This window comes from Corapipo altera, unplaced genomic scaffold (assembly GCF_003945725.1).
Source record: "Corapipo altera isolate COAL_440 unplaced genomic scaffold, ASM394572v1 164, whole genome shotgun sequence".
Classification (NCBI taxonomy): domain Eukaryota; kingdom Metazoa; phylum Chordata; class Aves; order Passeriformes; family Pipridae; genus Corapipo; species Corapipo altera.
The window spans coordinates 518,264-545,682 of NW_020884969.1; the positions used below are offsets into that span (position 1 = coordinate 518,264).

At 49.2% G+C, this 27,419-nt stretch overlaps 1 protein-coding gene across 1 annotated transcript in view; it reads left to right on the forward strand.

Moving 5' to 3' along the window:
• XKR6 (XK related 6) overlaps window positions 1-27,419 on the forward strand; it is a 180,210-nt gene that overhangs the window by 53,198 nt on the left and 99,593 nt on the right. The gene's annotated exons all lie outside the window — the stretch shown is intronic.

A 27,419-nucleotide genomic window follows, 5' to 3' on the forward strand; every position in this document is an offset into this window, starting at 1 on the left:
GATGCCCAAAGAAGCTGTGGCTGCCCCATCCCTGGAAGTGTTCAAAGCCAGGTTGGAGCAACCTGGGATAGTGGGAAGTGTCCCTGCTCATGGCAGGGTGTGAAACTGAATTATCTTTTTGGTTCCTTCCAACCCAAACCATCCTGTGACTCTGTGATTCCATAAGGGCTTGTCAGAAGTAACTCCACTCTCTGGGATATTTAACCTGCTCTGTTCTCGCTGAGCCGCTGCTGAACCCTCTAAAAGAGTGAGGCTTTAACTCCCAGCCTGGTGTGTCTCCCGAGTTCAGACATCTCTGCAGAAGATTAAGCAAGTTAGAGAAATTAGCTTTGATCCCTTTCTGCCAGCATAGGATTATTCCACATCACGCTGGGTTTGAAGTTCATGTCTAATCCAGTTTTACATGTCTCAGGGGACTCGGCTTCTTACGGCTCCGTCTGCGCCGCGGCCGTGTGGTGCAGCCTCTGATTTAGTGCTGCTCACTTGATACTGAGATTCAATTTGCATTTCCATTACTGCCTCCCATTTCATCCCCGTGCCACGTACATAATGTCCCTGCTTTGTGGGATATGGCTTTCAAAGGCATATGGATTGTTATCCCCGTGCTATCTTAGATTCTCACTACGCACTCAAGTCAAGATATATATAGATAGATATTTAAACCACCCTCTTGCAAACAACTCTGGGTGTTTTGTGTGTAGGTTTTCAAGCTGGAGAACATATTTACCTACAAAAAAGGTTTGTAGTGTCCACCTTGGATGGAAACAACTGGTGTGAAACAGGATTACGAGAGCCACATGTGCGGAACTAATGCTGAGCAAGGCAAAGAGGAGGCTCCTGTTACTGTTTTCCAGAGGTTTAATCATCAATCCTGAGGGTTTTTTTAATGCACTACATTTTATTTATGATGTTTGTAAACCCATAAGTTTTCTTTTTAATAAATGTGTATTTTCAAAGCTGAAAATATCCTTGTCTGTGATCCTTTGAAGTGCTTTTTTACGGGCATTCAGCATTCCAAACGTTTTCTCCTCACACACACCAGGGATCAGGGTAACAGAGCAGCAGAGCAGTTCAGCCCATGAGCTGTTTTAAGTCCCCAAATGATGCATTTAGAAATGACAGAGTGTTTTGCTGGACTGAAAAAAGCTTGGTCAGGGCTGTGTTGAGTTTGCACCCACATCACTCACAGAGACCCTTCAAGAACTGCCTTCTGGAGTAGAAAGTATTGGATAGATCAGAAATATGGTTTATACACCAAAAATGTGTTTTATAGGTCAAGAATTAAAATTTCCAGTTTCTAGGGGTGTCTGTATTTTAATGGGAAGCCCAAGAGATCCCAAAAAATGAATCCTCCTCTCTCCCTGTTCCTTCATTTCATACACACCTTGTAGTAGTATTTCATTTTACTTAAAGAAAAGAATGCAGCATTCACAGAAGACAGAGAGTTTTAAACACTCTTGTAGCCCGGATGGGAAAGAATATCCTTGTTTTTCCATACTGAATCTCTTGGACAGCCTGTGCTATTCCTTCACTGGCAACAGCTCACTCAGAGCCCAAATCCACCCCAATGACATTTAATCACAGGATCACAGAATGGCCTGGGTTGGAAAGGACCTTAAAGATCATCTCATTGCAACCCCCTGCCATGGGCAGGGAACCATCCTCCTCCCCCAAAGCTGTTCTTGGCAGAAAAGTGCCATTAATCCTGATGGGAGGCAGCATTTTTAGGAATTTCACATCACCGGCACAGCAAAGATGGGTTCGGAACAGTCCTCCTCCATCCTAAAAAGGCTCTAACCAGACCAAGGAGCACCTCCTATAAAAAAACCAAGATGTTTTTAAGCAAATGAGTGCTGGAAGGTCACAAGGCTGTCAGAGTGACTTATCTCCTCTCCCTTGGAATGGCGTTTCTGGGAGGTTGTGGCGGACGCTGCGTGCGCGGCCGTCTGGGCTGGATCCTGCGGAAGGGCTTCGGGAGATCCGTCGGATGCCCCACTTCATTTAAAACATTTGGATTATTTAATTTTTTTTTTCTTTATTATTTTGTTTTCTTCTCATCACTGTAGTAAAATTCTTTTTACGACCCCTTGGGTATCACCTGCTTTTATAATCTTTCTATAATTAAATTTCCAAATCCGCCTGCGAGCTGGTGATGTGTTAAAACCTCGCAAACGGGACCCTTTGTGTGTTAACCTATATTTATGTTGCTTTTATTCCTTCTGGCAGTAATTATCCTGGCTCTAGGCCTAGGATTAATGTATAAGATGCTGAACATGCTTGATTTTTTTCTCCCCTTCTCTGTGGCAAACTCGTCTTATGCAGAGCAGGACGTTTTTAAAACCACTTCCTATGAAGTAGTTTAACTGTTACCCCTCTTAAGTGATTCCCTGGAGAAGCCAAGGCAGAGGTTAATTGATCCTGTGCCATGGATATGAAAAAGAAAAGTGATTCAGCCTCTGTCATGGAAGTGCTTGGCTGTTTCTGAGCTTGATGTTGCTGCACGGCCAAGAGACCATCACCCCTCTCTGCTCTGTAGGACTTGGGGAGTCTGGATGTAAAAAGGTTGGATGTGTTGGACAGGGAAAGAGTCTGGAGCACCAGGAGCAGCTGAGGGAGCTGGGAGGGACTCAGCCTGGAGAAAAAAGAGGCTCAGGGGGGAATTTCTGGCTCTCTGCAACTCCCTGAGAGGAGGGTGGAGCCAAGTCAGTCTGTTCTCCCAGGAAACAAGGGACGGGACAAGAGGAAGTGGCCTTAAGTTCCCCAGAGGGGTTTCAGATTAGATATTGGGAACAATTTCTTCCCCAAAAGGGTTGTCCAGCCCTGGCACAGCTGCCCAGGGCAGTGGTGGAGTCCCCATCCCTGGTGAAATTTAAAAGCCATGTGAATATGGCACTTGGGGACCTGGGTTAGTGGTGGCCTTGGCAGTGTTGGGTTGACAGTTGGGCTTGGTAATCTTAAAGGTCTTTTCCAACCTAAATAATTCTATGATTCTGTTATTATTTTGCCATGGTTTTAGAACTGTTGGGCTTGAGGATATGGTGCTACAAGATCCTCGAAGAAATCATGGAGGGTTTGCACCCACCTTAAAATACCCTGGGGTGATGTTTATTCAGTGTCTTACCATGTAAGAATTAAGGGACATCAGAGAGGTACCAACAGTTTTTTGGAAACAAGAGCGGGAGTTATGTGAGAAATGAGCACAGCCCTTGGCATGGGCAATCCACAAACTGCAGGCAGATGGGGAAGGGCAGTTCTGGTTGCCCAGAGAGGTGGTAGGTACCTAATCCCTGGAAACATTCAAGATCTGGATGGATGGGGCTCTGAGCAACCTGGTCTAGTTTAAGATGTCACTGCAGGGGGCTGGAACTGGATGGTCTTCAATGTCCCTTCCAACCCCAAATGTCACATGTCCTCTCCTCCCAGTGTTGGCCAGGTTACTGATCACCTGCTTTATCCCTTTGTAACATCACATCCTTCTTCCCCTCTGTGGGTTGACCGGGAAAGAGGTTGGGAAGTACTCGATGGTGTTTCTGGGCTGCTGGTGGATCCTCGTCCTTTGGGGGTGTTCCTCATGGCTGAGCTCCCCTTGGGCACATGCAGCCATCTCCAAACAGTGCTCAAGGTGGCCTCAACAAGTCTGTAACTTGACTCTTCAGCCTTCCTGGAGCCCTGGATCGATGCAGTTCCGTAGGCTTTGCTGCTGTGTCAGGAGAAGTGCCGGGGGCTGTAGCAAACGTTGCCCGTCGGGAATTTTTCCTTAGAAAACATTTCTGGAGTCATTGATTTGCAGCGTGTCTGAGCCAAATTTAAGCATGGAGCCACATAGATCTGGATTTAGCCGTGCTGGCTGTTTTCCCTGGGAGGAGGGATCACAGGGATGGATTTGATTGCCTTGGAAAATTAGTGTTGATTTCAGTGAAGAATATTTTATTACTGTGTTTGCATTGGCATTGTCTTCACAGGATAATGGCTGAGAGTTTCCTGTGTTTCCTGTGCTTGTGTGTATTTAATGATTTAATCTATTCCTTCTGAATACAGGCTTGGACCAAAAAAAAAGAAAGGTCTGGCTGCCTCTTCTTAATATCCCATCATAAAATAAAATCACTAATCCCAAAGGTGGAGTTGCAATTAAAAAGAAAAAGAAATAATATTGGAAAGTATTGAAACAGAATAATATGCTCTAGATAGACTCTGGCTGAGGTGTTGCTTCAGTTGTGGAAGATGGCGAGGTTGTAGTGCTTTCAAAACTTGGGATGCTGTTAGAGAATCATGGAATGGTTTGGGTCAGAAGGGACCTTAAAGCTCATCTTGTTCCACCCCCTGCCATGGGCAGGGACACCTTCTACTAGCCCATGTTGCTCCAAGTTCTGTCCAGCCTGGCCTTGGACACTTCCAGGGATGGGGCAGCCACAGCTTCTCTGGGCAACCTGTGCCAGGGCCTCACCACCCTCACAGACAGGAATTCCTTCCCAATATCCCATCTAACCCTGCCCTCTGGCAGTGGGAAGCCATTCTCTCTTGTCCTGTCCCTCCTGACCCTTGTTCCCAGTCCCTCTCCAGCTCTCCTGGAGCCCCTTTAGGCACTGGAAGGGGCTCTCAGGTCTCCCTGGATCCTTCTCCAGGTGAACACTCCCAGCTCTCCCAGCTTGTTAATTTTTTTTATTATATTTATTTTATGTATTATATTTACTGCCAGCCAGTTATTTCCATCCCTTGGTGTGGATGTCACAATCTGGGTTTAACCTCACTAGTTTGAAGCTGGTGGCAGCTGAGAGGGTGCTCAAACTTCCCTCTGGCACATTTAGGGCATGGAACAGCCCATGGTCCCCTGCTCAGAGAGGACAAGTTGGAATTTCCCCCTGCCTACAGCGCTTGGGAGGCTGAGGATTCTGCCATGATTTTCAGAGTACACAAACAGCCTTTGTTTGTCCAAGTGCAGTTTTCCAGGGAAGAACCAGTGCAGTGTGATGACAAAATGCCTGAAAATGAGCCCTAGGTTTTACTTGTGCTCTCCAGAAAGGTGCTGAAACCTCCTTAGGCATCAGCAGGTAACAAAGGCTGTGTCTCCAGCCCTTCCAGGGGCAGGTCCTATCTTCACAGAATTTGCAGAATCTTGGAATAGGGGTAGGGACCCACCAGGACCATCCAGTCCAACTCCTGACCCTGCCCAGGACACCCCAACAATCCCACCCTGTCCCTGAGAGCATTGTCCAAACACTCATGGAGCTCTGGCAGCTTTGATGCTGTGCCCACTGCCCTGGGGAGCCTGTTCAGTGCCCAACCATCCTCTGCAGGAATAACCTTTTCCTGAAATCCAGCCTAACCCCCCCCCGGCACAGCTCCAGCCATTTCCTCAGGTTCTCTCCCTTGTCACAGAGAGCAGAGATTGGAATGGCCCTTCCACTGCCCCTTATTAGGAAGTGGAGGATCCATCATGGAAATTCCTGTTTTACAAATGTGAAGTGATGAGTTGACCAAGCTATTGGCCTTTAAACCTTGCTTTCCCCTGTGTGGGCCCTCAACACTCCCCCTCAAGCTCCCTCCAGGCCCCTCAGGCCCTGTCTCCACACCAGGAAGATTCCCCTGCCCTGAGGACCCAACCATTTGCTGTACACACTCATATTGCTGTTCAACAGCACGGGGCTGCTCAGTCCACTTCAATTCAGGCTCTGATTTGCAAAGATCAAGGCAGATAAGAGTTCTTGCTCCAAGTTTGTGCCTGGCAGTCTCCAGTATTCCTGCTGGGTGCTTTCAGCAGAGGCAGAGAGCTCCAGGACAGGGCAGGTGTGCAGTGAGCTCAGTATTTGGGTATTTTAACCTGCCTGTGCTTAAAACTCAGTTCTCCCTCCTCTCCCTTCTCAGCATCACTCCAGCCACGGGATGTTTTGGATCAAGAGGAAATACCTTCAGACAGTAATGAAAAGGGCTGTGTGGTGCTAAAGCTGCTCATAAGTTCAGCGCTGGACCTGTTAAACCAGGCTCAGGCTGGCACCAGGGGAACAAGTGCAATTACATAAAGGTATCACAAGCACACAGGTTTGGCCAGTTAAAATAATAGTGATATGCTAGAGCTAATGAGACAGAGGTGATGCTTTATGGAGGCCAGGGTGTGCATCCACCTGGCACAGGTTCCCCAGGGAAGCTGTGGCTGCCCTATCCCTGGAAGTGTCCAAGGCCAGGTTGGACAGGGCTTGGAGCAACCTGGGGTAGTGGAAGGTGTCCCTGCCCATGGCAAGGGACGGAATTAGGTGGTTTTTAAGGTCCCTTCCAACCCAAACCATTCTGTGATTCTATAATTCTCTTTGCAGAGTTTCTGGTCAAGGTGGTTCTTCCTGCTAAGGACGGGGAAGAGGAATAGAGGGATGGATAGGAGGGGAGGGTTGAACATCACTTAAAGGTGACTGCACGTTTGGTGTAAGACCTGAGCTTTGATTCACAGAATCACAGAATTATTTGGGTTAGAAGGGACCTTACTGACCATCTATTCCAACCTCCACCATGGGCAGGGACACCTTCCACTATCCCAGGTTGCTCCAACAAGGAATCGTATCTGGGGTTTACAGCAGTGTATTTCTGGATCAGGAACACCAGTCAGGCTGTGCTCCCTCTGAGCATCTCCCTGAGCTGCTTTTCTATATGAGAGGTTGGAAAGCAGGAACAAAGGAGCCCAAATGACCCATCACTGTCGTCCCCTGACTTCACAATCTCTCCGTGGGCAGCAGAAGGGTTTTTAAACAGCAGTGGTTTGAACCATGATCTTGACATAATTTTTATCCCTCTGCAGCCCAGATACCAACCTCTCCTCTGAACTGAACGACTCTCATGGTTACTCAGATGCTTTCAAGGTGCAGTCATTCCTTTTGTAAGCACCTGTGATGTTTGGAGCTGCCCAGATGGTTTCTACAGCAGGAATCCAGGGTGGACCAGACCCTGCAGGAGAAAGGCAGCATTTATAGAAGCATGTGTAGACACTGGGGCTGTATGAAATTATTTAAACTAGATATTGGGAAGGAATTCTTCCTTGTGAGATATTGGGAAGGAATTCTTCCTTGTGAGGGTGGGGAGGCCCTGGCACAGGTTTCCCAGAGAAACTGTGGCTGCCCCATCCCTGGAAGTGTCCAAGGCCAGGTTGGACAGGGCTTGGAGCAACCTGGGCTAGTGGAAGGTGTCCCTGCCCATGGCAGGGGGTTGGAGCTGGATGATCTTTGACGTCACTTCCAACCCAAACCATTCTATCATTCTATGATAAGTAAGTTGCTTTGCAAACTGCAAATGTGATTATTAAATGAATCTTGGTTATTTTAAGTGAGTTTTGAAACCTTTTGATGTGGGAACAGTCCCATCGTGTGATTCCATGGCCACAAAAACGCACTTTTTATTTTCAAAAGGAAAAACTCAAAACCTGGGGAGAAATTCCCAGGAGGGATGTTTAGCAACGTTCAAAGCTCTCCGCAGCTCTGTTTCTTTGTGTGTGGGCAGGAAGATTTCTCTCCCCTCAAAACAAGCAGGCTCCTCTCCCTAAAATCCCTCTGGGCTTTGACGTAGGCTCCAGACCCGTGGTGCCTTCTGATGGTGTGTGAACTCACCTGAACCATGGGAAGCCACCAACACTGGGATCCAGCTTGACAAAGAATTTTCATGGTGGTTACTTAGCTGTGGTGGTAGCTGGGATTTTTCTGGTGTTCAGAGATCCCAAACATACCGTTCTCGGAGTCTGCCTCTCTTTGCCTAAGACGGTGTAGAGCAGCTTGGGGAGATGTTTGGCCCCGATTGAAGCACCTCTTGGGATTCAGGGCACAGCTTGGAAACCTCTAGAGCCCGGTCTAGGCAGCTGTTCCCCACTGCTTGCTTTTCCATGTGCTGCCTTTTCTCATAAATAAATAAACACCTATTCCTGGGCTGAAATTCCCAAAGGTTTCTGGCATCTCAGAGAACCAGCAGGACCAGCCGGGGTGGCGGAAGGGAAAATTCCCCAGTGTCATCTCATGCAGCCACTTCCATTCACAGTTCCACGGCTCCAGTCAAGCAGATTAAGACATGAGAGCATGTGGGACTTGGGACTGGTCTCTGGCTGCCAGGAGAAGAGGCCTGACAGCTCTGCAGATGGAACAGCAAACCCAGCTGTGCTGCCCCTGCTGAACCTCCACCACTCCTTGTCTGCCAGGGAGCAGGACAGGCTGTGGAACCCAGGCTCCTCTCTGTGCTCAGCTGGGATGCTCAGCTTCCTGGAGGAGAGCAGGAGCAGCTCCAAAGCTTGGAAACATCCCTGATTCCCTTATAGGATCACAGAATCCTTAAGGTTGGAAAAACCCTCTGGGATCATCAAGTCCAACAATTTCCCAGCACTGCCAAGGCCACCACTAACCCATATCCCCAAGTGCCACATCCACACAGCTTTTAAATCCCTCCAGGGATGGGGACTCCACCACTGCCCTGGGCAGCCTGTTCCATTGCCTGACCACCCTTCCTTGAAGAATTTTTTTCCTAATATCCAATCTAAACCTCCCCTGGTGCCACCTGAGGCCATTTCCTGTTGTCCTGTCCCTTGTTCCCTGGGATCAGAGCCCAACCCCCCCTGGCTTCACCCTCCTGTCAGGGAGTGAGAAGGTCCCCTTGAACCTCCTTTTCTCCACCTCAGCAATGTTGGATTAGATGTTGGGTTATGTTAGGATTTATCAGTCTCCAACAGAGTTTGCCAGAGATCACAGACTGTGCCCCAGAGCCAATGCCAGAGCAAGTGTAGCTGTCACTGAGCTGCCAGGTGGATTTTGGTCCCTGTGGTCCCTTCACTCCCAGGGTTTCCTGATTCTGAGGCCTCCAGGGACAAGATCACTCACTAATGCAATTTGAGACCCATCACTCAGGGAAACCCTGTGGGAATCCAGCACCAACTCATTCCCACCTTTGCTGAGCCCATTGCTTTTGCTGCGGGAGGAACTGCTGTGCTCAGGTGTTTCCTCCCATCTCTGTCTTGCACCAAAATACTTGTTTCCAGTGAGGAAATGCCCTGGTGTGTGATGGAACCCCAGCTGCCCTCAGCACCAGCACAGCATCCAGGCCTTTGTCCTGCTGTGAACCACGGTCCCAAAGGAGGCTCCTCCAGGGCAGGGAGTAGCCAGGCTGGAGAGGGGAGGATCAGCTGAGGAAACCTCCCAGAGCAGGAGCTGTGTGTGAATTTAGAGGTCGAGTGAGGATAGAAGAGAGGCTCTCAGCCAGGCTGGGATTGTGTTCATCTCCTCCCACGCCTACACGGAGGAAGCTGCTCCAGGGAAAGGAACCACTGCAGCCTCCTCTGGATGCCTGGAGATTTCTCCATGAGTTGCAGTGGAAGCCTGGAGAGGGGGCTTGGACATGGATAGGTGTGTTTTGGTGGGCTGTGACCATACCTGGGAATTACATCACCTGACTTTGGTGAAGCCCCATCCACAAAGCATCATCCATGCCCAGAGAAGCTGTGGCTGCCCCATCCCTGGAAGTGTTCAAGACCAGGTTGGATGGAACTCTGAGCAACCTGGGACAGTGGAATATTTCCCTGCCCATGGCAGGGGGTTGGAATGAGATGAGCTTTAAGGTCCCTCCCAACCCAGGCCATTCTATGATTCCATGATGGATTTAGGTGGCAGAGCAGTATCCCATGAAAACCACACACAACCCGTTACCTGCGCAGCCTCTCTGGGGTTTTGGGAACCACCAGTGAGCCTCACAGTGAGGGAGAGATGTGGGGGGAAGCAAATCCCAAGTGGGAGTGTGTTTTTGTAGCAACACTGAATTCAAAAGGAGCCATGAGTGTGGAGACAGCTGAGTGACGGCGCAGCCTCCGCTCTCCTTTTACACCAGGAATTATTTCCGCTAAAAGGGCTGCTTTGCATTTTTATTTAATATTAATTTCCCACTTAACAGTGTCACTCATGTTACTTGAATACAGAGTGGGATTATTCACATCTGAGTACAGAAAGGCAGGCTGGGCATTACACTTTCCTGAGGTAGAAGTTCCTGCCCAGTTGGTTTGTGGGCAGGAATAGCTTTTTCCGTGTTTCTGGGAGAATCAGCACTGACAGAGGATAAAATACTTCCCTGGGTCCTGGGACAGATGGATCTAACATTCAGCTACCCACTAACCTCCTGCTCTGGGGACAAGATCTGTTGCCTCAGATGTTTGTGCTCTGTCTGGCACAGCAGGGCAGTCTGGGGGTTATTTTTATAGCAGTGCTAAATAACTGTGTCTACAGGGTTTGGGAGGTAGGAGGGGAAGGACTATCAGGGCCTTTTAAGTGTGACTTGGTGGTTTATCTGTGTTCAGGGTCATGTAACACAGGAGATGTTGTGTGATTCTGCAGCCTCATGTGTGGTTTCATCCACCCCCAGAGCTGCTCATCTCCAGTGTCCTGGTGTTGCACAGATCTCCCCTATGGAGACAGGCTGGAAGAGCTGGGGGTGTTCACCTGGAGAAGAGAAGGATCCAGGGAGACCTGAGAGCCCCTTCTGGTGCCTAAAGGCCAAGAGAGCTGGAGAGGGACTTGGGACAAGGGCCTGGAGGGACAGGACAAGAGAGAATGGCTTCCTACTGCCAGGGGGCAGGGTTAGATGGGATATTGGGAAGAAATTTTTGTCTGTGAGGATGGTGAGGCCCTGGCACAGGTTTCCCAGAGAACCTGTGTCTGCCCCATCCCTGGAAGTCCAAGGCCAGCTTGGATGGGGCTTGGAGCAACCTGGGCTAGTGGAAGGTGGTGGAGCCAGACGGGGTGGAACCAGATGGTCTTTAGGGTTCCTTCCAACCTGAACCATTTTATCATTCAATGATGATTCTAAAATCAAGTATTCCCTGTTGGAGAGATATGTTGCCCTTCTCTTAAATAAATGATTTATTTCAAATGGATGTGATCCCTGAAGCCTGTGCTCCTTCTCGGTGTCACTTCCTCATTTTAGATTACTGCCAGTATTCATTAAAGAATTCATATCTGTTGACCCTGGCTGTGTTCTGTGCCACCCATTCCTTCCAACCCTTCTGCATTTCACTGCTTGTGGAATTGCAAAGCAATTGTGGATATTGGGCAGCCACTGCCCTGCAGCCTGGAGAGCCTGTAACCTTGCTTTACTCAAACCCCACACCCCTGCTTTCAGTTGAGCACAATCCTAGAAGGAACTTGGTTAGGTGATGCTTCTACTGATGAACCTTAAGCACCTTTAAACACCTTCATTGGAGAGAAAGTGATGTGCAGGAAGTTTCCCATCCCATCTTGAGCCAGGTGTCCCACTCCCACCCACCGACCTTCCTGTTCTCGTGTCCTACTTCACAGCTGGTCTCAAAATGGGAACAACAATTCCTGCAGGTTCCCACGGCCCATCACCGTCCCCCAACCTCCGCAGCACTTGAGGGTGGATGTCCAAAAGCTCTTGAAGTACTGACTTTGTACTGGCTGCTGTTCTCTCTCTGCTGGGAGCTGTCCTGTCACACAGGCTTGGGAAACAAAGCAAGGACAGCCAGGTGCTGGAATGGCTCAAAAAGCCTCTTTTGTTTGCTTTTCGCCCTTGAAAGGCAAAATGATGTCATGGAGGAGAGATGAAGGCACGAGAAAGCTCCTTGTGGTGTTGACACCCGAGTTTAGGAAGTTAATTGCATAATCTGCCTTGCCAGGCTCCCAAATCCTGTGTCACGGTGGTGTGATGTTGAAAAGGGGAGTGTGGAGGGTCCAGACTATCATTCAAAGGTTTGCAAGCTCTACTTGAGAGAGGAGCTAGAGCCCCATTCCTAGAAGTGTCCAAGGCCAGGTTGGACGGGGCTTGGAGTAGCCTGGGATAGTGGAAGGTGTCCCTGCCCAAGGCAGGGGGTTGGAACAAGATGAGCTTTAAGGTCCCTTCCAACCCAAACCGTTCTGTGGTTCTCTGAAGTCTTGGGATCAAGTTGGCAAGGAAGGGATGAGCTTAATCAAAGAGAAAATTCTAGTAAGATGTGGAATTTTCTGGTTGCTGGTTGCAATGGGGATGTGACCCCAAATGAAGAAATGTATCATGTTTTAAATCTCCCATACAAGAATTTCTGCAGGAGGGTAATAAAGGCACAAGCTCAACAAAGTACCAGGAGGTGCTGTGAGGGAAACAAACTCCCACAGATAGCAGAGGACGAGGGAAGAAAGAGAAGGGGAGAAAATACTAGCTAGGTTGGAGCAGAACTGACTCCTGGAAATACTCCAGCCTTTGGAAATCGTAGGCTTCTGGTTCTTGACAGATCCCTCATGGAGCTTAACAAAGACTGGAATATAAAGATATGTTAATACCTTTTCTTTGCCTCTGCTGTGGTCTGTGGGACTTTGCCCTCATGCCTAAAAATAGAGATAATTGATGTAATCCTAAACCAAAGGAACACACCAGCTGACTGCACATGTTATAAACCTGTCTCCTCAACACCTGGGGGTCGTGGGGTGACATGCAAAGAGGATGTTTTTTGAATGCTGCTCCCCTGATCATCATGTGAGATGAAACAGCAGCAGGTGATGTGAGTGGGGGAGGGAGGGACCATTAGCCATCATGGGAAGCATTCTGGGCATGGATTTCAGGAAGCGGAGGCCTTCTCTGGAGGTCAGCCCAAAACCATGGGCTGCTGAGGAAGATAACCATCCACAGGGGAAGGAGGTGACTTTTCTGTCTGAATTTAAGGTGTCTTTACCTACTGCTGCCTTCTGGCTACAGATCCAACCAATGCAGACTCAAACTGAAATTCCTGCTCAGGGAGGTGGTGAAGTCACAATCCCTGGAGGTGTCCAAGGACTGACTGGACGTGGCACTCAATGCTCTGGGCTGGTGACAAGGTGGGGATCGGGCACAGGTTGGACATGATGGGTTTGGAGGTCTTTTCCAACCTCAGTGATTATGTGATTCTGTGAAAGAGGACTTCTCCACCAATATCCTTACAGAAGGGGTGTCCCTTGTTGCCTCTGAGAGCCACTGGAATGCTCTTAAATCCTGTGTTCAGTTTTTCTCCATGATGACAGGATTATTTCTCTTTTATCTGTGCCAGTGGGATCAGAACAAGGAGGTCGTGGGGTTTGCAAAGAGCCTTCATCAAGGAAGAGGAGCTCCTTAGGGCCCTGCTGGTCACCAGTGCCTGGCTGCAACTGGGATCTTGGATAACATCCCGGATGTGTGGAGATCCATCCTGCATTTGAGGGTGGTGAAGCCCTGGCACAGGTTTCCCAGGGAAGCTGTGGCTGCCCCATCCCTGGAAGTCTCCAAGGCCAGGTTGGACGGGGCTTGGAGCAACCTGGGATAGTGGAAGGTGTCCTGGCAGAGGGAGCCAGTTTGGGAACACAAAATTGGCATCAGGAGCACTCATGGCTGCACGGGGGACACTGCTCCGTGCCTGGACCATCCAATGGCTGGGATGCAGGTCAGCAGTGACCCTGCCAGCCACCAGGGTGGAGATTTTACGACTCTTCTGGGCAGAGTCCTCGTACACAGAGTAACTGTGTCTTCATTATGTCTGGTGGATGCTGCTGAAAAATTAATAATGCACTTACAGGCCTTAGTTAAGAGTCTGCTCCGGGCAGGGAGTGAATGTCCCTGCTGACGGGGCCTGGAAGCCTGGAGAGCCAAGCGTTGCTTGCTATTTATTCCCTTTTATTTAGCATCTATATTTAATGCTTTGCCTCTTTCAATGCCTTTGCAAATATGAAGGAATTAATTGGGGAGTTAGTGCAGTGCACATAACGAGGAGAGCCCTGCTAATTAGTCAGGGTGGGGTGTTGATAGATCACTGTTCAACAGGCTGCTGTTCATTCCCTCCTTCCACTCCAAGTTCTGGTTTCAACTACACTCCACTGATGGGGGAAATCCAGGATTCAGCAAAAATGCCTTCTGAAGGATTTTTCTTAGAAAGGAAAAGCAGAACCTCCATGCTCTGGAAGGAGGAGTTACACTCATGCATTTCATTTCCTGATTTAACTCATTTTAAACTTGTCTTTTTTCCCTTCCTTTTTCTTTCTCTGCTTTTTTTTGGAGCCTGATCAGATGGATGGCATTAAAACTGTACCTTGCTGAGAATGTGTCTCTAATTAATTACATTGCAGCAAATGAGACCATTTCAATAAATCCTCCATGCACATTTTAGACCTTAATCGAGTGGTAGGGTATTTGACAGTGCATTGCAATGAGCAAGGTAATTCCACCTCTGGAATTCCAAGGAAATAACTTATTCCATGGAACTCATTCCTGAATTAGGAAGGTCATTCTGTTACCACAGTCACTGGGAGATTTGTTTCTGTTTTGCATCCGTACCCAAGTAACAGTTTTCCAAGGGTCTTCCCCTCTTGGATAACTTCTCACCTCTCAAACCTATCCATCCCAAAACCCCTGTAATGGGAACATAGTGGAGCAGGGAATGATTGCAGGAGAAAATTAAGTTTCTTTTGCTCTGTTTTCCTGAATTTGTGGCCAAAATGTCCCTCCAGTCATACAAAAATTGACGGAAACTGAGCTTGCCTTCTCCATCCTCATGGCTTCAACCTGCACATGGCTTGTGAAGGCTCTGGTGTGACCTTATTGTGGCCTTCCAGTGCCTAAAAGGGCTCCAAGAGAGCTGGAGAGGGACTTAGGACAAGGCCTGGAGGGACAGGACAATGGGAATGGCTTCCCACTGCCAGAGGGCAGGGTTAGGTGGGATTTGGGAAGGAATTGTTGGCTGTGAGGGTGGTAAGGCCCTGGCACAGGTTGCCCAGAGGAACTGTGGCTGCCCCATCCCTAGAAGTATTCCAGGCCAGGTTGGACAGGGCTTGGATCAACCTGGGCTAGTGGAAAGTGTCCCTGCCCATGGCAGGGGGTTGGAACTGGATGGTCTTTAAGGTTCCTTCCAACCCAACCCATTCTGGGATGCTTTTCTGTGGTAGTGCTCTGGTAGCCTGGGGATGATTCAATGAATTTTGCCCTTGAAACAACAGGAACTGGTCAGAATAGTCCATGTCTCCTTAATGGCTCTGAATGGACACCTCCAGTGTTCCTTAGTGACCTTAATGGGCAGCCCTACAGCATCTCCCCAAGGATTTTCCAAACATATAAGGCTGAGAACAGCCCTAGCTCTCCCTTGCTTTGTAACTTGGCAGATCATCTGTGGTTTGAGGATGGTATTGTGTAATTTAGCCTTGGTGGTGTAGTCTTCTATGATTCCATGATTTCTTCATTGCTGTAAGAATTTCAGAGTCCTCTCATCTGTCCTTGTGCTGGAGTTTCCTCCAGCCCTTTAGTTCCATATGATACCTTGCCTTCAACTCTGCATAGCAATAGAAATAGGATTGAGTTGAAAAGTAGCAAAAATGAGCCTAAACAACCAAAAATAGTCCAAATAAGAAAGAAAAGGAAATGCAGGAGAGGTAAAAATTACCCAAATCCTAGTAATTGTCAGAGCTGGGAGTTGAGTGGGTGAGGGTCTTGGTTGGTTGGTTGTGTTTTGCCAAGATGGGGGAGAATTCCTCCAGGAAGGTCTGGGGAGTGTCTGTTCTTGATTCCCTTGAGGAAGGACTTCTTTACTGTGGCAGTGATCACCACTGGAACAGATTGTCCTGAGAGGCTGTGGAGTCCCCTCACTGGAGATATTCCAGAAGTGTCAGGACACAATCCTGTGCCATGTGCTCTGGGATGGCCCTGCTTGAGCAGGGAGGCTGGACCAGATGACCCACTGTGGTGCCTTCCAACCTTACCTACCCTGTATCCCCTGGCTTTGCTCCTGCCTGGCTGAAAGGGCAATTTCCCAGGATCCTCCTGTATGGTCACAGGTTCAATATTCCCCTGCTGCTTGTTTGTGAACCAGATCACAAGTCCAAGTGTCTTGTCCAACAGCACAGACATCTCTGTTTTTGCTGCTCTGCAGACCCAGCCAACGCTCTGTCCCACCTGGAGGGTGTTGTTCATGCCCCAAATTTCAGCCGTGACCTCCAAGTCCTGGAGAAACAAGTCTCTGGTCCCATCCTTCTCCTTCCTGCTTCCTCTTCTCTCCTGCCATCCCAGCAGCAGGAATTCCTCTCTGACTCTGCCCTTTTTGTCATGAAGAGACCATCAGAGTGTTTCCCCTCTGAGCACCACCACGGACCGCTTGGATACTCCTTTCCATCTCTGCTGGCCCTTCCATCCCCTCTGAGATGCCGTCTCAGCTTCCTGCCTGCAGGATGATGCCGATGCTCAGTAGCCTCCCAGGAATTCCACGTTTTTGGGTTCATCCTCAGCACCAAAATGTTTGCACACAGCCCCTGTGGAGGCTGAGGAGATGCTCTGCTGGAGGCAAACGTGGCCAGCACACATCAGCTGCTCCACAGCCGCTGCTTTATCCGGCATCAGGCTCGGATAATCCCCTGTGCCTTTAAACGTGATGCACATCAAAGCCAGGCAGTGCAGAGGAATTCCCTCTTCCCGCCTCCCTCCTTTTTCTTTTAAATTTTAGGAGCTGGAGAGCGGATTGCAGCTGACACAGATTTGTAGCCGTCTCCATGACGACGGAGACGGGCAAGTTGTATGTGGAGCGTGTTCATTGTTAAGTTTCTAATTTCAGTGAGGTCACTGGATGGTTTTTCTCCTTTTTTTTTTTTTTTTCCCCAGCTCTCAGATGCCCTGGAGAGGGATGAGAGCTGGCAGTGCCCCTGCCTCCCCCTCACTTCTCCAGGCATGCTCCCTCCGCTGCACCCCTGCTATCCTGGGAGCCAAAGCACTGGGAAGGAGCCTCCAGTTTTTAAAGTTTTGCTGTTTTTTTAACCCCTTCTGCCCATTCCTGGAGGTGTTCGGCTCACGTGCAGCTTTGCAGTTCCCACTGCTCCCTGAATTTCCTGGGTGCTTTCTGAGGTCTCTGCCTTGAAAGTAGAGACCTCCCTGGGCACAGAGCATCAGTTCACAGCCCACGGGATGGTGTGCCAAGGTGAAGGTACAACAGATGTGATGTGCACACACTCACACCATTAAAGACACCCTGAATGCAGCTGTGCTGCCAAATTCTGGCTGAGGAGAAAGGATGCAGCATTATCCATGTCTTGGATGGAGGAGAAGTGGGACACAGCCCCTGGTTTTATGGAGTTCGTGGTTTCACTGGTGTTTCAAAAGTTTTTGACCTTCCAGTTTGACCTCCTGCTATCAGGCGAGGTTTAAATTAGATATTAGGAAGAATTTCTTCATAGATAAGGTTGTAAAACACTGGAACAGACTGTCCAGGGAAGTGATGGAGTTACCAAGCCTGGAAGTGCTCAAAAAATGTCTGGATATGGCACTTGAGGACATGGTTTAGTGGTGAACATGGTGCTGGGTTGATGACTGGACTTGATGATCTTAAAAGGTCTTTTCCAACCTTAATGATTCTATAACTCTGTAATTCTTTCCTCAACTCGAGAAAAAAATACACCTGCACTCAGACTTGGGGACATTTAAAAATCTGTGCCTAAAATGAGGTGGAATTTGGCATTCCAGATCAGGATTAACGCTGCTTCCCCCCTCAAGTCATCCTCTAAGGGGTTGGAGGAGAGAGATGGTGCCCCTTGTGCAGATGTTTTGTTGCTAAAGTGACCTCGTTTGTATTTCCCCAGCAGTGTGGGGTCTCCCTCCCTCTTTCCAGAAGATATGCTGGAATTCACTGCACTCAGTGCCAGACCCTGGGTCTCCTCAGTGACAGAGTAGTGGCCATGATGTGCTGTAACCATCCTCTGTGGGCTTTTGTTGTCAGTGTCTGAGGTGACCTCAGAGCTGTATCTGTAGGGTGCAGCTGAAGGGCCGTCTTACATCTCCCAGGGAAGGTGAAGGGAGAGCTGTTTTAAACTGCCAGAGGGTGGGGTTAGATGGATATTGGGAAGGAATTCTTGGCTGTGAGGGTGGGGAGGCCCTGGCACAGGTTGCCCAGAGAAGCTGTGGCCATCTCTGGATCCCTGGAAGTGTTCAAGGGCAGGTTGGACAGGGCTTGGAGCAACCTGGGATAGTGGAAGGTGTCCCTAATGGACCACTGGTATGATCAAGGTCATGAGCAATCCTGTGGGCATTGCCTTGTCCAGCATTTGGTTTGTCCTGTACAAAACCCTCGTTCCCCAAAGAAAACAACCCTCCTGTGTTTGACCCATGTGAGGACAATGCCACACTGCAAAGCAGCTTCTCCAATGAGTTGTCAAGAAAAGAAAAGGCTGTTTGATCTCTTGTTGTCTTTTGATCCCAATACAAGACTCTTGGGATGCTCAAGGCCAGGCTGGGTGGAGCTCTGAGCAACCTGGGATAGTGAAAGGTGTCCCTGCCCATGGCAGGGGTTTGGAACTGGATGGTTTCTAAGGTCCCTGCCAACCCAACCCATTCTATGGTTCTATGATTCCATGATTTTACTTTCTCCTTGTTTAATGAATGTCACTTACTCAAATATACTTTGAAAGCCTGAAGAATTACACACCCTTATGGGATTTTTGAGGTTGTCCTGCGCAGGGCCGTGAGCTGGACTCGATGATCCTTATGAGTCCCTTCCAACATGGGATATTCTATGATTCTATCACAGCAACCAGTATTCCGTGCCTTTAAAACTTCAAAACCAAACATTGGAATGTTCCTTCAAACAAATCCCACTCTGCCAACGTCACTGACGTCCCTTTTTTTTTTTGGCTGAGAATGGAAAGCCAGGGAAGATGGTCCATTTGAACTCCAGTGCCTTTGTGCTACTTCAAATGCCTGACATCAGCAGGTCAGTGGCAGCCTGGCTGAAAACCCTGTGGGTTTGCTAATTGAATTAAACTCCTTCCTATAAAGCACTAGACTCTTAAGGTCAATGTGCAGTGGAACACGGAGCCGTAATTGAGGTATTGGCTCACTCGTGTGAATGCTGGAAGAAGGACTCCTCTGATTGATGTACCCACCAATATGCTCCTTCAGGAAGGATTTGCCTGACATTTCGGGCCCAGATGGTTTGCTTGGGATGGTCTTCGTGCTTCCTACACGCTGTAAGAAATTTCCTGTATCTGACTCATTCCCTTTCCTTGTAGCTTCATTTGAAAATGCATCTTGTCCCATGTGTTTGAAAATGAAATATGATTTTTTTCTCATTTATGATGGAGGCTCACATCAGTTCCTCACTTCAGCACTGTGGGTTTTGTGTAGAGCAGCCTACACTGACCTGCTCTGATTTACCCAAGGAAGCAATTTATCCTTCCTTTTTTCAGTATTTGGACGTTTTCCTTTGCTTCTGCACCTCTCAAAACAGACAGTGAGTAGCTCCCAGGGTTTCTCTTAGTGGAAATGAGGGAGCAGCTGACCAGAGGAGAGGTCAAATCCCATCAGGGGAATGAGAAATAAAACCCCTTGCTGGAGACTTGATGTTCTGGTTGGGGTTCTGCAGGATTTGAAAGACTTTGGGTGGATCAACCCGAACAGCAACACTTGTATGCTCCAGCATGTCATGATTCCTTCTGCTTTTGGAGAAAAAACACTGTGTTTCTGACCAGGATGGGTGTGATTTCAGGAGAGGGACTGATGCTGGAATGGACCACTAACAAGAAGAGCTGTGGGCACCTACAGGAAATCCATGTGGCTGTTGCGCTGGATAAGAAGGGAAGGGGCTCCTCCTGCTCCAAAGAGTGAGGAGAGATTGCTCAACCACTGCAAGAAAAGCAAATAAAACGTTGGGAACATGGCCTGGGCTCCCAGCAGGAGCTCTGGAAGCAGCAGATCACAAGGGATAAGTGGAGATCACCGTCTCTTGTCTCTGGAGCAGCTCAGAGCTGAGGGTGGATAAAACCTGACTTCCCCCAGCAGAAAGCCAGAGATCTTGTCCATTTTCTGCCAGTTTGTCCTTTTCTCACTACTTGTAGGCTACAAAAAGGTCATATTATAAGGACAAATCCAGTCCCTAGTCTTAGAGAAGGGCTGTTATTACTCTGAAGTGAAAACAATAAAATCAAATAATGGCAGACTTTGCAGGAGTCCCTCTGTACTGAGAGCTCAGGAGGCTTTGCTGTCTCCCTGGGAAAGAAATTACAGTCTGGGGGTTAACTCTTCTGCTTTAGTCATTTTTCAGAGTTGATTTTGGCTTTTCTATGGAATATCTCCTCAGATTTTTTTTGTTTGCCTGCTGACATTTTAATAAAAATACTTTATTTCATGTCTATAGTACTTAAAAAATAATTGGGAGGGAAGGCAAGGGGGTAGTTTTTCATCAAGTATCTCATTTTCCTAAGCATCTTTGCTTGGAAAATATGTTCTTTCCGAGGAAGTCTGTGTGCTCCAGGAGCTCAGGATGGGCACTGCTCCACCAGGAGAGAGAAGTGGAAATGCAAAGGATTTGCTCAAGTTCAGATTCCCCAGAACAAAGAGCAGGAGGTTCCAGCCCTGCTCCGAAGTGGAGACACCAGCACCTGCTGGTGCCAGAAGAAAAGCTCAAACCAGGTGCTTTCCCAGAGGCTGCTGCTGCCCTTTTTGCCCTTTGGCATCTTCTTGCCGATGTTGGCGCTGCCACCTTACTTCAAAAAGTATTTGCATTACAAGTTTCCTAGGAATTACTGGTCAGAGAGGGGAGATTTTCACACAAAGACCTGTTTTAATGCAAATTCCCATTCATGGAATTATTTCTGTTGGCCCCACAGAGCTTAGGTTCAGCTCCAGACCTGGCCTTGGGGCTTCCATGACATGGATGCAGGGAGAGGAGCAGAGGGACATCGGGTGAGCCTGGCTGGCCTTGAGGAGCAACGTGTGGAGCAGGTAGAGTTGGGAATATGGACTTGATGGACCCACACCTGGGGACTCACTGTGGTAACTTCTGCCAAGGTTCAGGGGCTTGTCTTGGAAACAGCAGGAGAAGGAAAGAAAACCCAAGTGTGAACTGATCACAAGGTGGAAAATGGAAGTGGAAGTGGAAGGAGGAGGAAGGGTCTCTGGCAGTGACCAGCTCGATCCCATCTCATCTTGGAGACCTTGCTGGAACATGGCACCTATTTCTGGTCTTCCTGGTACATCAAGGGTGAGTCCAGGCTGGATTGGGCGGAGTTCAGAGGTGGGGTCCAGAGGAGGGAGTGGACTAGAGGACCTTAAAAGTTCCCTTCCAACCCAAGATATTCTATGACTCTATGATCTATACCCAGATCATCCCAAATCCATCAGCCAGTGGGATAGAAGGAGCTTGGGGTACCAGCTGGAAGCGTCCTATGTCTCCCCATGGGCTTGCAGCCACAGCAAGGAGACAACTGTGCCTTGATCCTGGGGGTCGAGGTCTCCCTTTGCTGGGTCACTGCAAGGGGACCTGGCATGGTTGAACCCAAAGGTTGAACTTGATGAACCCAAGGGTTGAATGGCTTTTTACAGCCACACCCTGTGATGGCCAAAGGACATCTTTGGCCAGGACAGCTGCCCCCTCCAAGCAGCTGAGAGAGAGAAAGGACTAATTAATCCCCCTCATTAGCAGCACAGTCATAAAACTGTTACATCCCCCAAAGGTTTGCAGGATCAATCACAGCTGGAGCAACAATGACTGAAGAGTCCACGAACAAAGAAGGGAAAGTTAATGTCACACCTTGTCTTGATGCTCCCCAGCGTGTGCAGACCCACAGTCATGTTTTTGCCTGCCCTCCTTCCCAAAAGTGGTGTTGCAACAGTAGCCAGAGGCCCCAGCTGAGAATTCCCAGGTGCTGAAGGTGCTGCCCATCCTTACTCAATGGTTGCTGCTCTGAAGAAATATTCCAGCCTGATGGAAGGGTTATTCTTCAAGAGGAAGGTGTACAGGACTGGCAAACATGACACAGGTGTCTCTCCATGGACAGGAGGGGTCTGGACAGGCTGGAGCGAAGGGCTGAGGCCAATTGTAAGTTCAACAGGGTGGCACTTGGGGACACATTTAGTGATGGCTTGGCAGTGCTGGATTAACAGTTGGACTTGATGATCTTAAAAGGTTTTTTCCAACCTTAATGATTCTATGACTCTGTATCAACCAATTCAATAATTTCTTTTTCGGGTCCTCCTCCCAAGGCACATCCACCACTCTGCCAACAGAGCCATTCCCTATTCCACATCCCTAAGCACCATCCCTACACATCTTTTAAATCCCTTCAGGGATGGTGATCCTGCCACTGCCCTGGGAAGCCCATGCCAGTGTTGACAACCTTTTTTTGTGAAGAAATTGTTCCAAATATCCAACATAAACCTCCTGTGGCTCCACTTGAGGCTGTTTCCTCTTGTCCTGCCACTTGTTACTTGGGAGAAGAGACGAACACCTGAAACAAAACCCCAAGTGAAACACCAATATGAAACAACCTCCCCTCCTTATAATCCTCCATCTGTCTCAGCTGGGTTGGAGGAGAGCAGAAGAAATTTGACAGCAGGTTGTAAGGTGGCTTGGCTGGGGCTGATTCATCCCATCACTTAGGTCTCCATCAGTTTATAATGCTCACAAGGCGATGTCCTCTGCTTTAGAAACACTTGGTGGAGTGCATTCAATTCCCTGCTCAGTGCCAGACCTCCTAGATGTCTCTGGGGCCACTCCTCACCTCCTCTTGCTGGTTCCAGCACTGCAGGATCAGTAGCACTTCCCTGCCCAGGAAAAGGTGGCATGCAAAAAGGACCTGGTGCCTTTGTGCATGGGCTGTTTGTCTGTCCCTGAGCTCCTCATAGGGGATGCTGCTGCAAGTTTGGATTCCTGATGTTCTACCAGGATGCGCTGGAGCTTTTCCATCACCACCACTCAGAGTTAAGTTAATGTGATTGTGCAATTTTGCTCTTGTAGTCTCTGTGTTCACCTGGCAGGGGTGGGCACGTGCTCCCAGCTCTTGGAAGCATCCTCTGAAACCACAGCCTGAGATGTGTTGGTACTGGAGGCTGACATTTGATTTGGGAGGAGGAATCTCTTTGGCTTCTGTGCAAGGAAATCCAACCCTTTCCAACCTGAGGATCAGATCAAACACTTGCCAGGCCACTAAATGCACTAAGTGCTAATTTGGTGGGTTTTTTTCATCTGCTTCGTGTGCCTAAAATACCCTTCCTCCTCTGGCAATCCTTGGGAAGCCTTCAAGGAGGTTAAAAATACAAATGTGAAAGCTGTAATAATAAATGTCCTCTCAGGACTGACTTAAAGCCTTTCAGATGTGTTGTGGAGCCAGGGCAGAAGACCCAGAACTAAAGCTGTAGCACTCCCACAGTTTTTTCCAGTCACATTTCTATGGGATTTAATCATTTATTCCTGCAGGGATGTGTTTGTGGTGTGAGCTGAAGTCAGGTAAAGCCTGGCTTAGTAAAGCCATGCTGGTTTGGCTGTGTGGGGGTTCCTACTGGTAAAACTCTCAAAAAAAAGAGGAAATGTCCTCAAGTTGTGCTATGGGAGGTTTAGGTTGGATATTGGGAACAATTTCTTCCCTGAAAGGATTGTCCAGCCCTAGCACAGCTGCCCAGGGCAGTGGTGGAGTCACCATCTCTGGAGGGATTTAAAAGCCCTGTGGATGTGGCACTTGGGGACATGGGTCAGTGGTGGCCTTGGCAGTGCTGAGGGATGGTTGGACTTGATCTTAGAAAGCTCTTCCAACCTAAATGATTCTGTGATTCTCCTATGGAGACAGGCTGGGAGAGCTGGGGGTGTTCACCTGGAGAAGAGAAGGATCCAGGGAGACCTGAGAGCCCCTTCCAGTGCCTAAAGGGGCTCCAGGAAAGCTGGAGAGGGACTTTGGACAAGGCCTGGAGGGACAGGACACAGGGAATGGCTTCCCACTGCCAGAGGACAGGGAGATATGGGATATTGGGAAGGAATTTTTCCTTGTGAGGGTGGGGAGGCCCCTGGCACAGGTTGCCCAGAGGAGCTGTGGCTGCCCCATCCCTGGAAGTGTCCAAGGCCAGGTTGGACAGGGCTTGGAGCAATCTGGCCTAGCGGAAGGTGTCCCTGCCCATGGCAGTGGGTTGGAACTGGATGAGCTTTAAGGTGTTTCCCAACCCAAACCATGATGGGGGTCTTTGATTCTGTGATTCTCCCTATTCTGCCATGCTTGTGTCTGTAATTTTTTTGAGGTTAGGATAATTTGGAGTGGGAACATACCCTGCCCATGTGTATGGACCAGATGGCCACTTTTACCTTCAGCATCCTGTAGGATGCAAGACTGCCTGTTCCTCGGATTTTTTCTGGGAAGCAGAGGGTGGGAAGGTGGGAACATGGAGGATGTATCCAGCTGGGGAGGGTATGTCTGTACCAGCAAATTAAACACAGGACCTGGACATTGGAGTTCAGGTATTTGCAATTATAAATTTTAGAGTCTATTGTTTGATGTGCCATCGATGGAGCCATCCAGCTCAGGGTAATGGCTCCCTGCAGGAATGGTCTGTGTGTCCAGGCTGGAAGCTCCCCAGGGCCATGGCTCTGTGTTTGCACTGACAAACCAAGCAGGGGAAGAGCACAAGACTGATTTCTGCTCTGGGATCATCCGTGCCACCACATCATTCCCATGATCCCAAACACAGGTTTGGCCCAGACCAGCTCTCCTGCTCCCAGACAATATCTGGGAATGGCTGAGGGTTTAGCAGGGATGTTTTCCAGCCGGCACAGAGCCAGCCTGCTCTGGAGGCCGGGGAGCTGAGCCATATGGATGTGAGCTGTGCCTGCTGCTCTGCCCTCAGAGAACTGGCCCTGACCCATTTCATTCCCTAGTAGGGATGTGGGCCCTGTGTCCCGGGGGCATTGGATTTGTGTGCTGGGTTGTTGGGCTGTGCAGGCAAAGCTGCCCTTTGCCAGGTGTCTGGAAGTTTTAGGGACTGTTAGTGAGAGAACTAAACCCCACTGGCTACCACCCCTTCCCAGGAAACCCGTGGTGTGATCCAACATCCAGTGTTCTCTGTGCAGAAACAGCCCCAGATCCAGAGCATTTGCAGTCAAAGCACAGGGGAAACTGAGGCACAGGACTCCTTTGATGCACTGGGATCCCACAGGATCCAGATACTGGATCCATACTCCGGAAAGCACTACCAAAGAGGGGCTGTTTGGATGTGGATGGTGACTCCACCACCTCCCTGGCCAGCCCCTTCCAATGCCTTACCACCCTTTCCAGGAAGAAATTCCACCTGATGTCCAACCTGAACCCCTTCTGGCACAGCTTGAGGCTGTTCCCTCTCATCCTGTCCCTTGTTCCCGGGGAGCAGAGCCCGACCCCCCCTTGGCTCCCCTCTCCTTTCAGGGAGTTGCAGAGAGCCAGAAAATCCCCCCTGAGACTCCTTTTCTCTAGGCTGAGCCCCCCCAGCTCCCTCAGCTGTCCTGGTGCTGCATCCCCTTCCCCAGCTCCATCCCCTTCCCTGGCAGTTCCTAATGTGGAGGTTGCCGGAGACTGGGAGATCTGTGGGAAATGTTCATCTTAGCCCATCCTTACACTTTCCCTGGGAATCTGTTATTGGCTATTGTTGGAACCAGAAAACGGATGAGTCTGACCCAGCACAGCAGTTTCTGAGATCTTACAGGGTCTTATCCAGCTTGAGTAATTCAAGGGAGTTTGGGTTTGTGACCCCACTGTGGACCTCTCCTGAATGTTTAAATTATGGGATAGCACAGCAGCTTACAGTACACAGCCTGCAAAAGGCTGTACAGAGCCTTGGGAGGAGAAGTGTTTGGGCTCCAAGGGACCCCAAATGTCCCAGAGACACCATCACAGCTGCTGTGTCACTTCAGAACCGTGGTGGAGACTCCACCTTGCCACCAGGGTGAGATGCTCCATCCCCCAGGACACATCCATTGGAATGCAGCCTTCCCTACAGGGAGCCTGGCTCTACTTGATGTGTTGCAGGCCACAAAGCTCCTAAAATTACCCTTTTTCCCAGCTTTCTGTGTTTACCAGAATGGCTCTTTTAAGTGGGGGATGGATTCCCTGGATGCTCACAGGATGTGTTGGGTGTGGATGAGATGTGGGTGTGGATGAGATGTGGGTGTGGATGAGCAGCCCTGCTGAATGAGCAAGAGCAGGGCTCTGCTGCTCTCAGGGGCGTTGATGTTAATGCAAAATGGCACAAAGTGGTGTGGGAGGAGCTCACCAGCTTCCTGGAGAAGCTTCACCTGGTGGGAGCAGAGACAAGAACTGACCTTGAAGCAAAATCAGCTCCGATTTGGGCATCTGGGAGCCACTGGGAATGGCTGTGTTGCCGCTCGGCATTGTGGTGACAGCATGGGAATGGTGTGTGCACCTGGATGCACAACTGGAAGGGGCTGATCCAGGAGCTGAACAACCCTCTGAGAGGCAGCTGCTGAGCAGCAAAACGAGTCCCCTGACTCACATTTCCACTGATTTCTTCCTGTGGAGAGAGAGGCTGTGGAACACAGAACTCCACTGGAGTAGGAGGCTTTTTTTGATGTATATACACAGCTTCTGTTTGAGAACACAAAGCATAAGATCCTCCCTTCCCTCTGAGTGGAAGCTGTTGTCACTTCTACAAGGTTTTGTTCCTATGAGCATCCTCTCCTGTCCCACTCCAGCCTCACAGCCCCTGCCTGTTGCCCAAATTATCTGACCCCTCACTATGACACAATGGGGAAAACCAACACAGGGATATTTTCTTCCTCTCCTCGTCAATCAAAGAGCGTGATTCCCTCCACCCATCAAAGGAGCATTTTTATTCCCTTTCTCCATGTCACTCCTGAACTGCTCCCAGCCAGAAACTCCCTGCTTGAAGCAGTGTTTGATTTAACCAGAGGCAACTTAACACCGTAGTCATCAGTCAGTTCCTGACACTATCAAGGCCTGGGAGATAAAGGAGTGAATTAAAAGGGAAGGGAATAAAAAGAGAGAGAGAGAATGATAATAATAATAAAAAAAAATCCTGTCCCCAAGATGTGATTTCATGTTAAATGTTTTCATCTTTGGAGTGAGCATTAACAGCTGATCAGCAGTGTCTGCTCTATTCACTCCCTCCTAACATGCAGTTGTTCAAAGAGACAGGGAATGCCATCTCCTGCAGGAGATGAAGGGCTGGTAACTGCCTGGATCTGGCTGCCATGCAGGCTTGCCAGCACACCACAGGCTGCAGGAGAGGGCTGGCTGCCTCTCTGATGTCACTGGGGCTTAAAAATTGGTGTTCCTGCATGGACACACCGAGCAAGAGAAAACTACAGCACAGGGGAGCATAAGGGAGGAGAGGCTGGCAGGGCTTTCCTGAAGAGGTTTGTGGTGGGACTGTTTGTCAGGGAGAAGATCCCTGGCATGTGGCTGGGATTTCAGACAGTCTGAAACAGGCAGTTGCTGCAGACAGGTCAGCCAGGACTTCAGAGCAGTTTGCCAGGGCTTTCTTCAGGCAGGAGTTGGGATGGTGCTGTGCCATCTGCCTTCGCATTTCTAAGTATCCCTACCACTGTTTTTGTAGTCCCACTTGGCCCCCTGCTCATGCCTGAGCTGGAATACAAGCCAGATCTCCCATGGATGGAAAGAAAGGCAAATTAACTGACCTTGATGGAACAGCTTTGATTTACAACAGTTGTGGTTGCCTTGGGC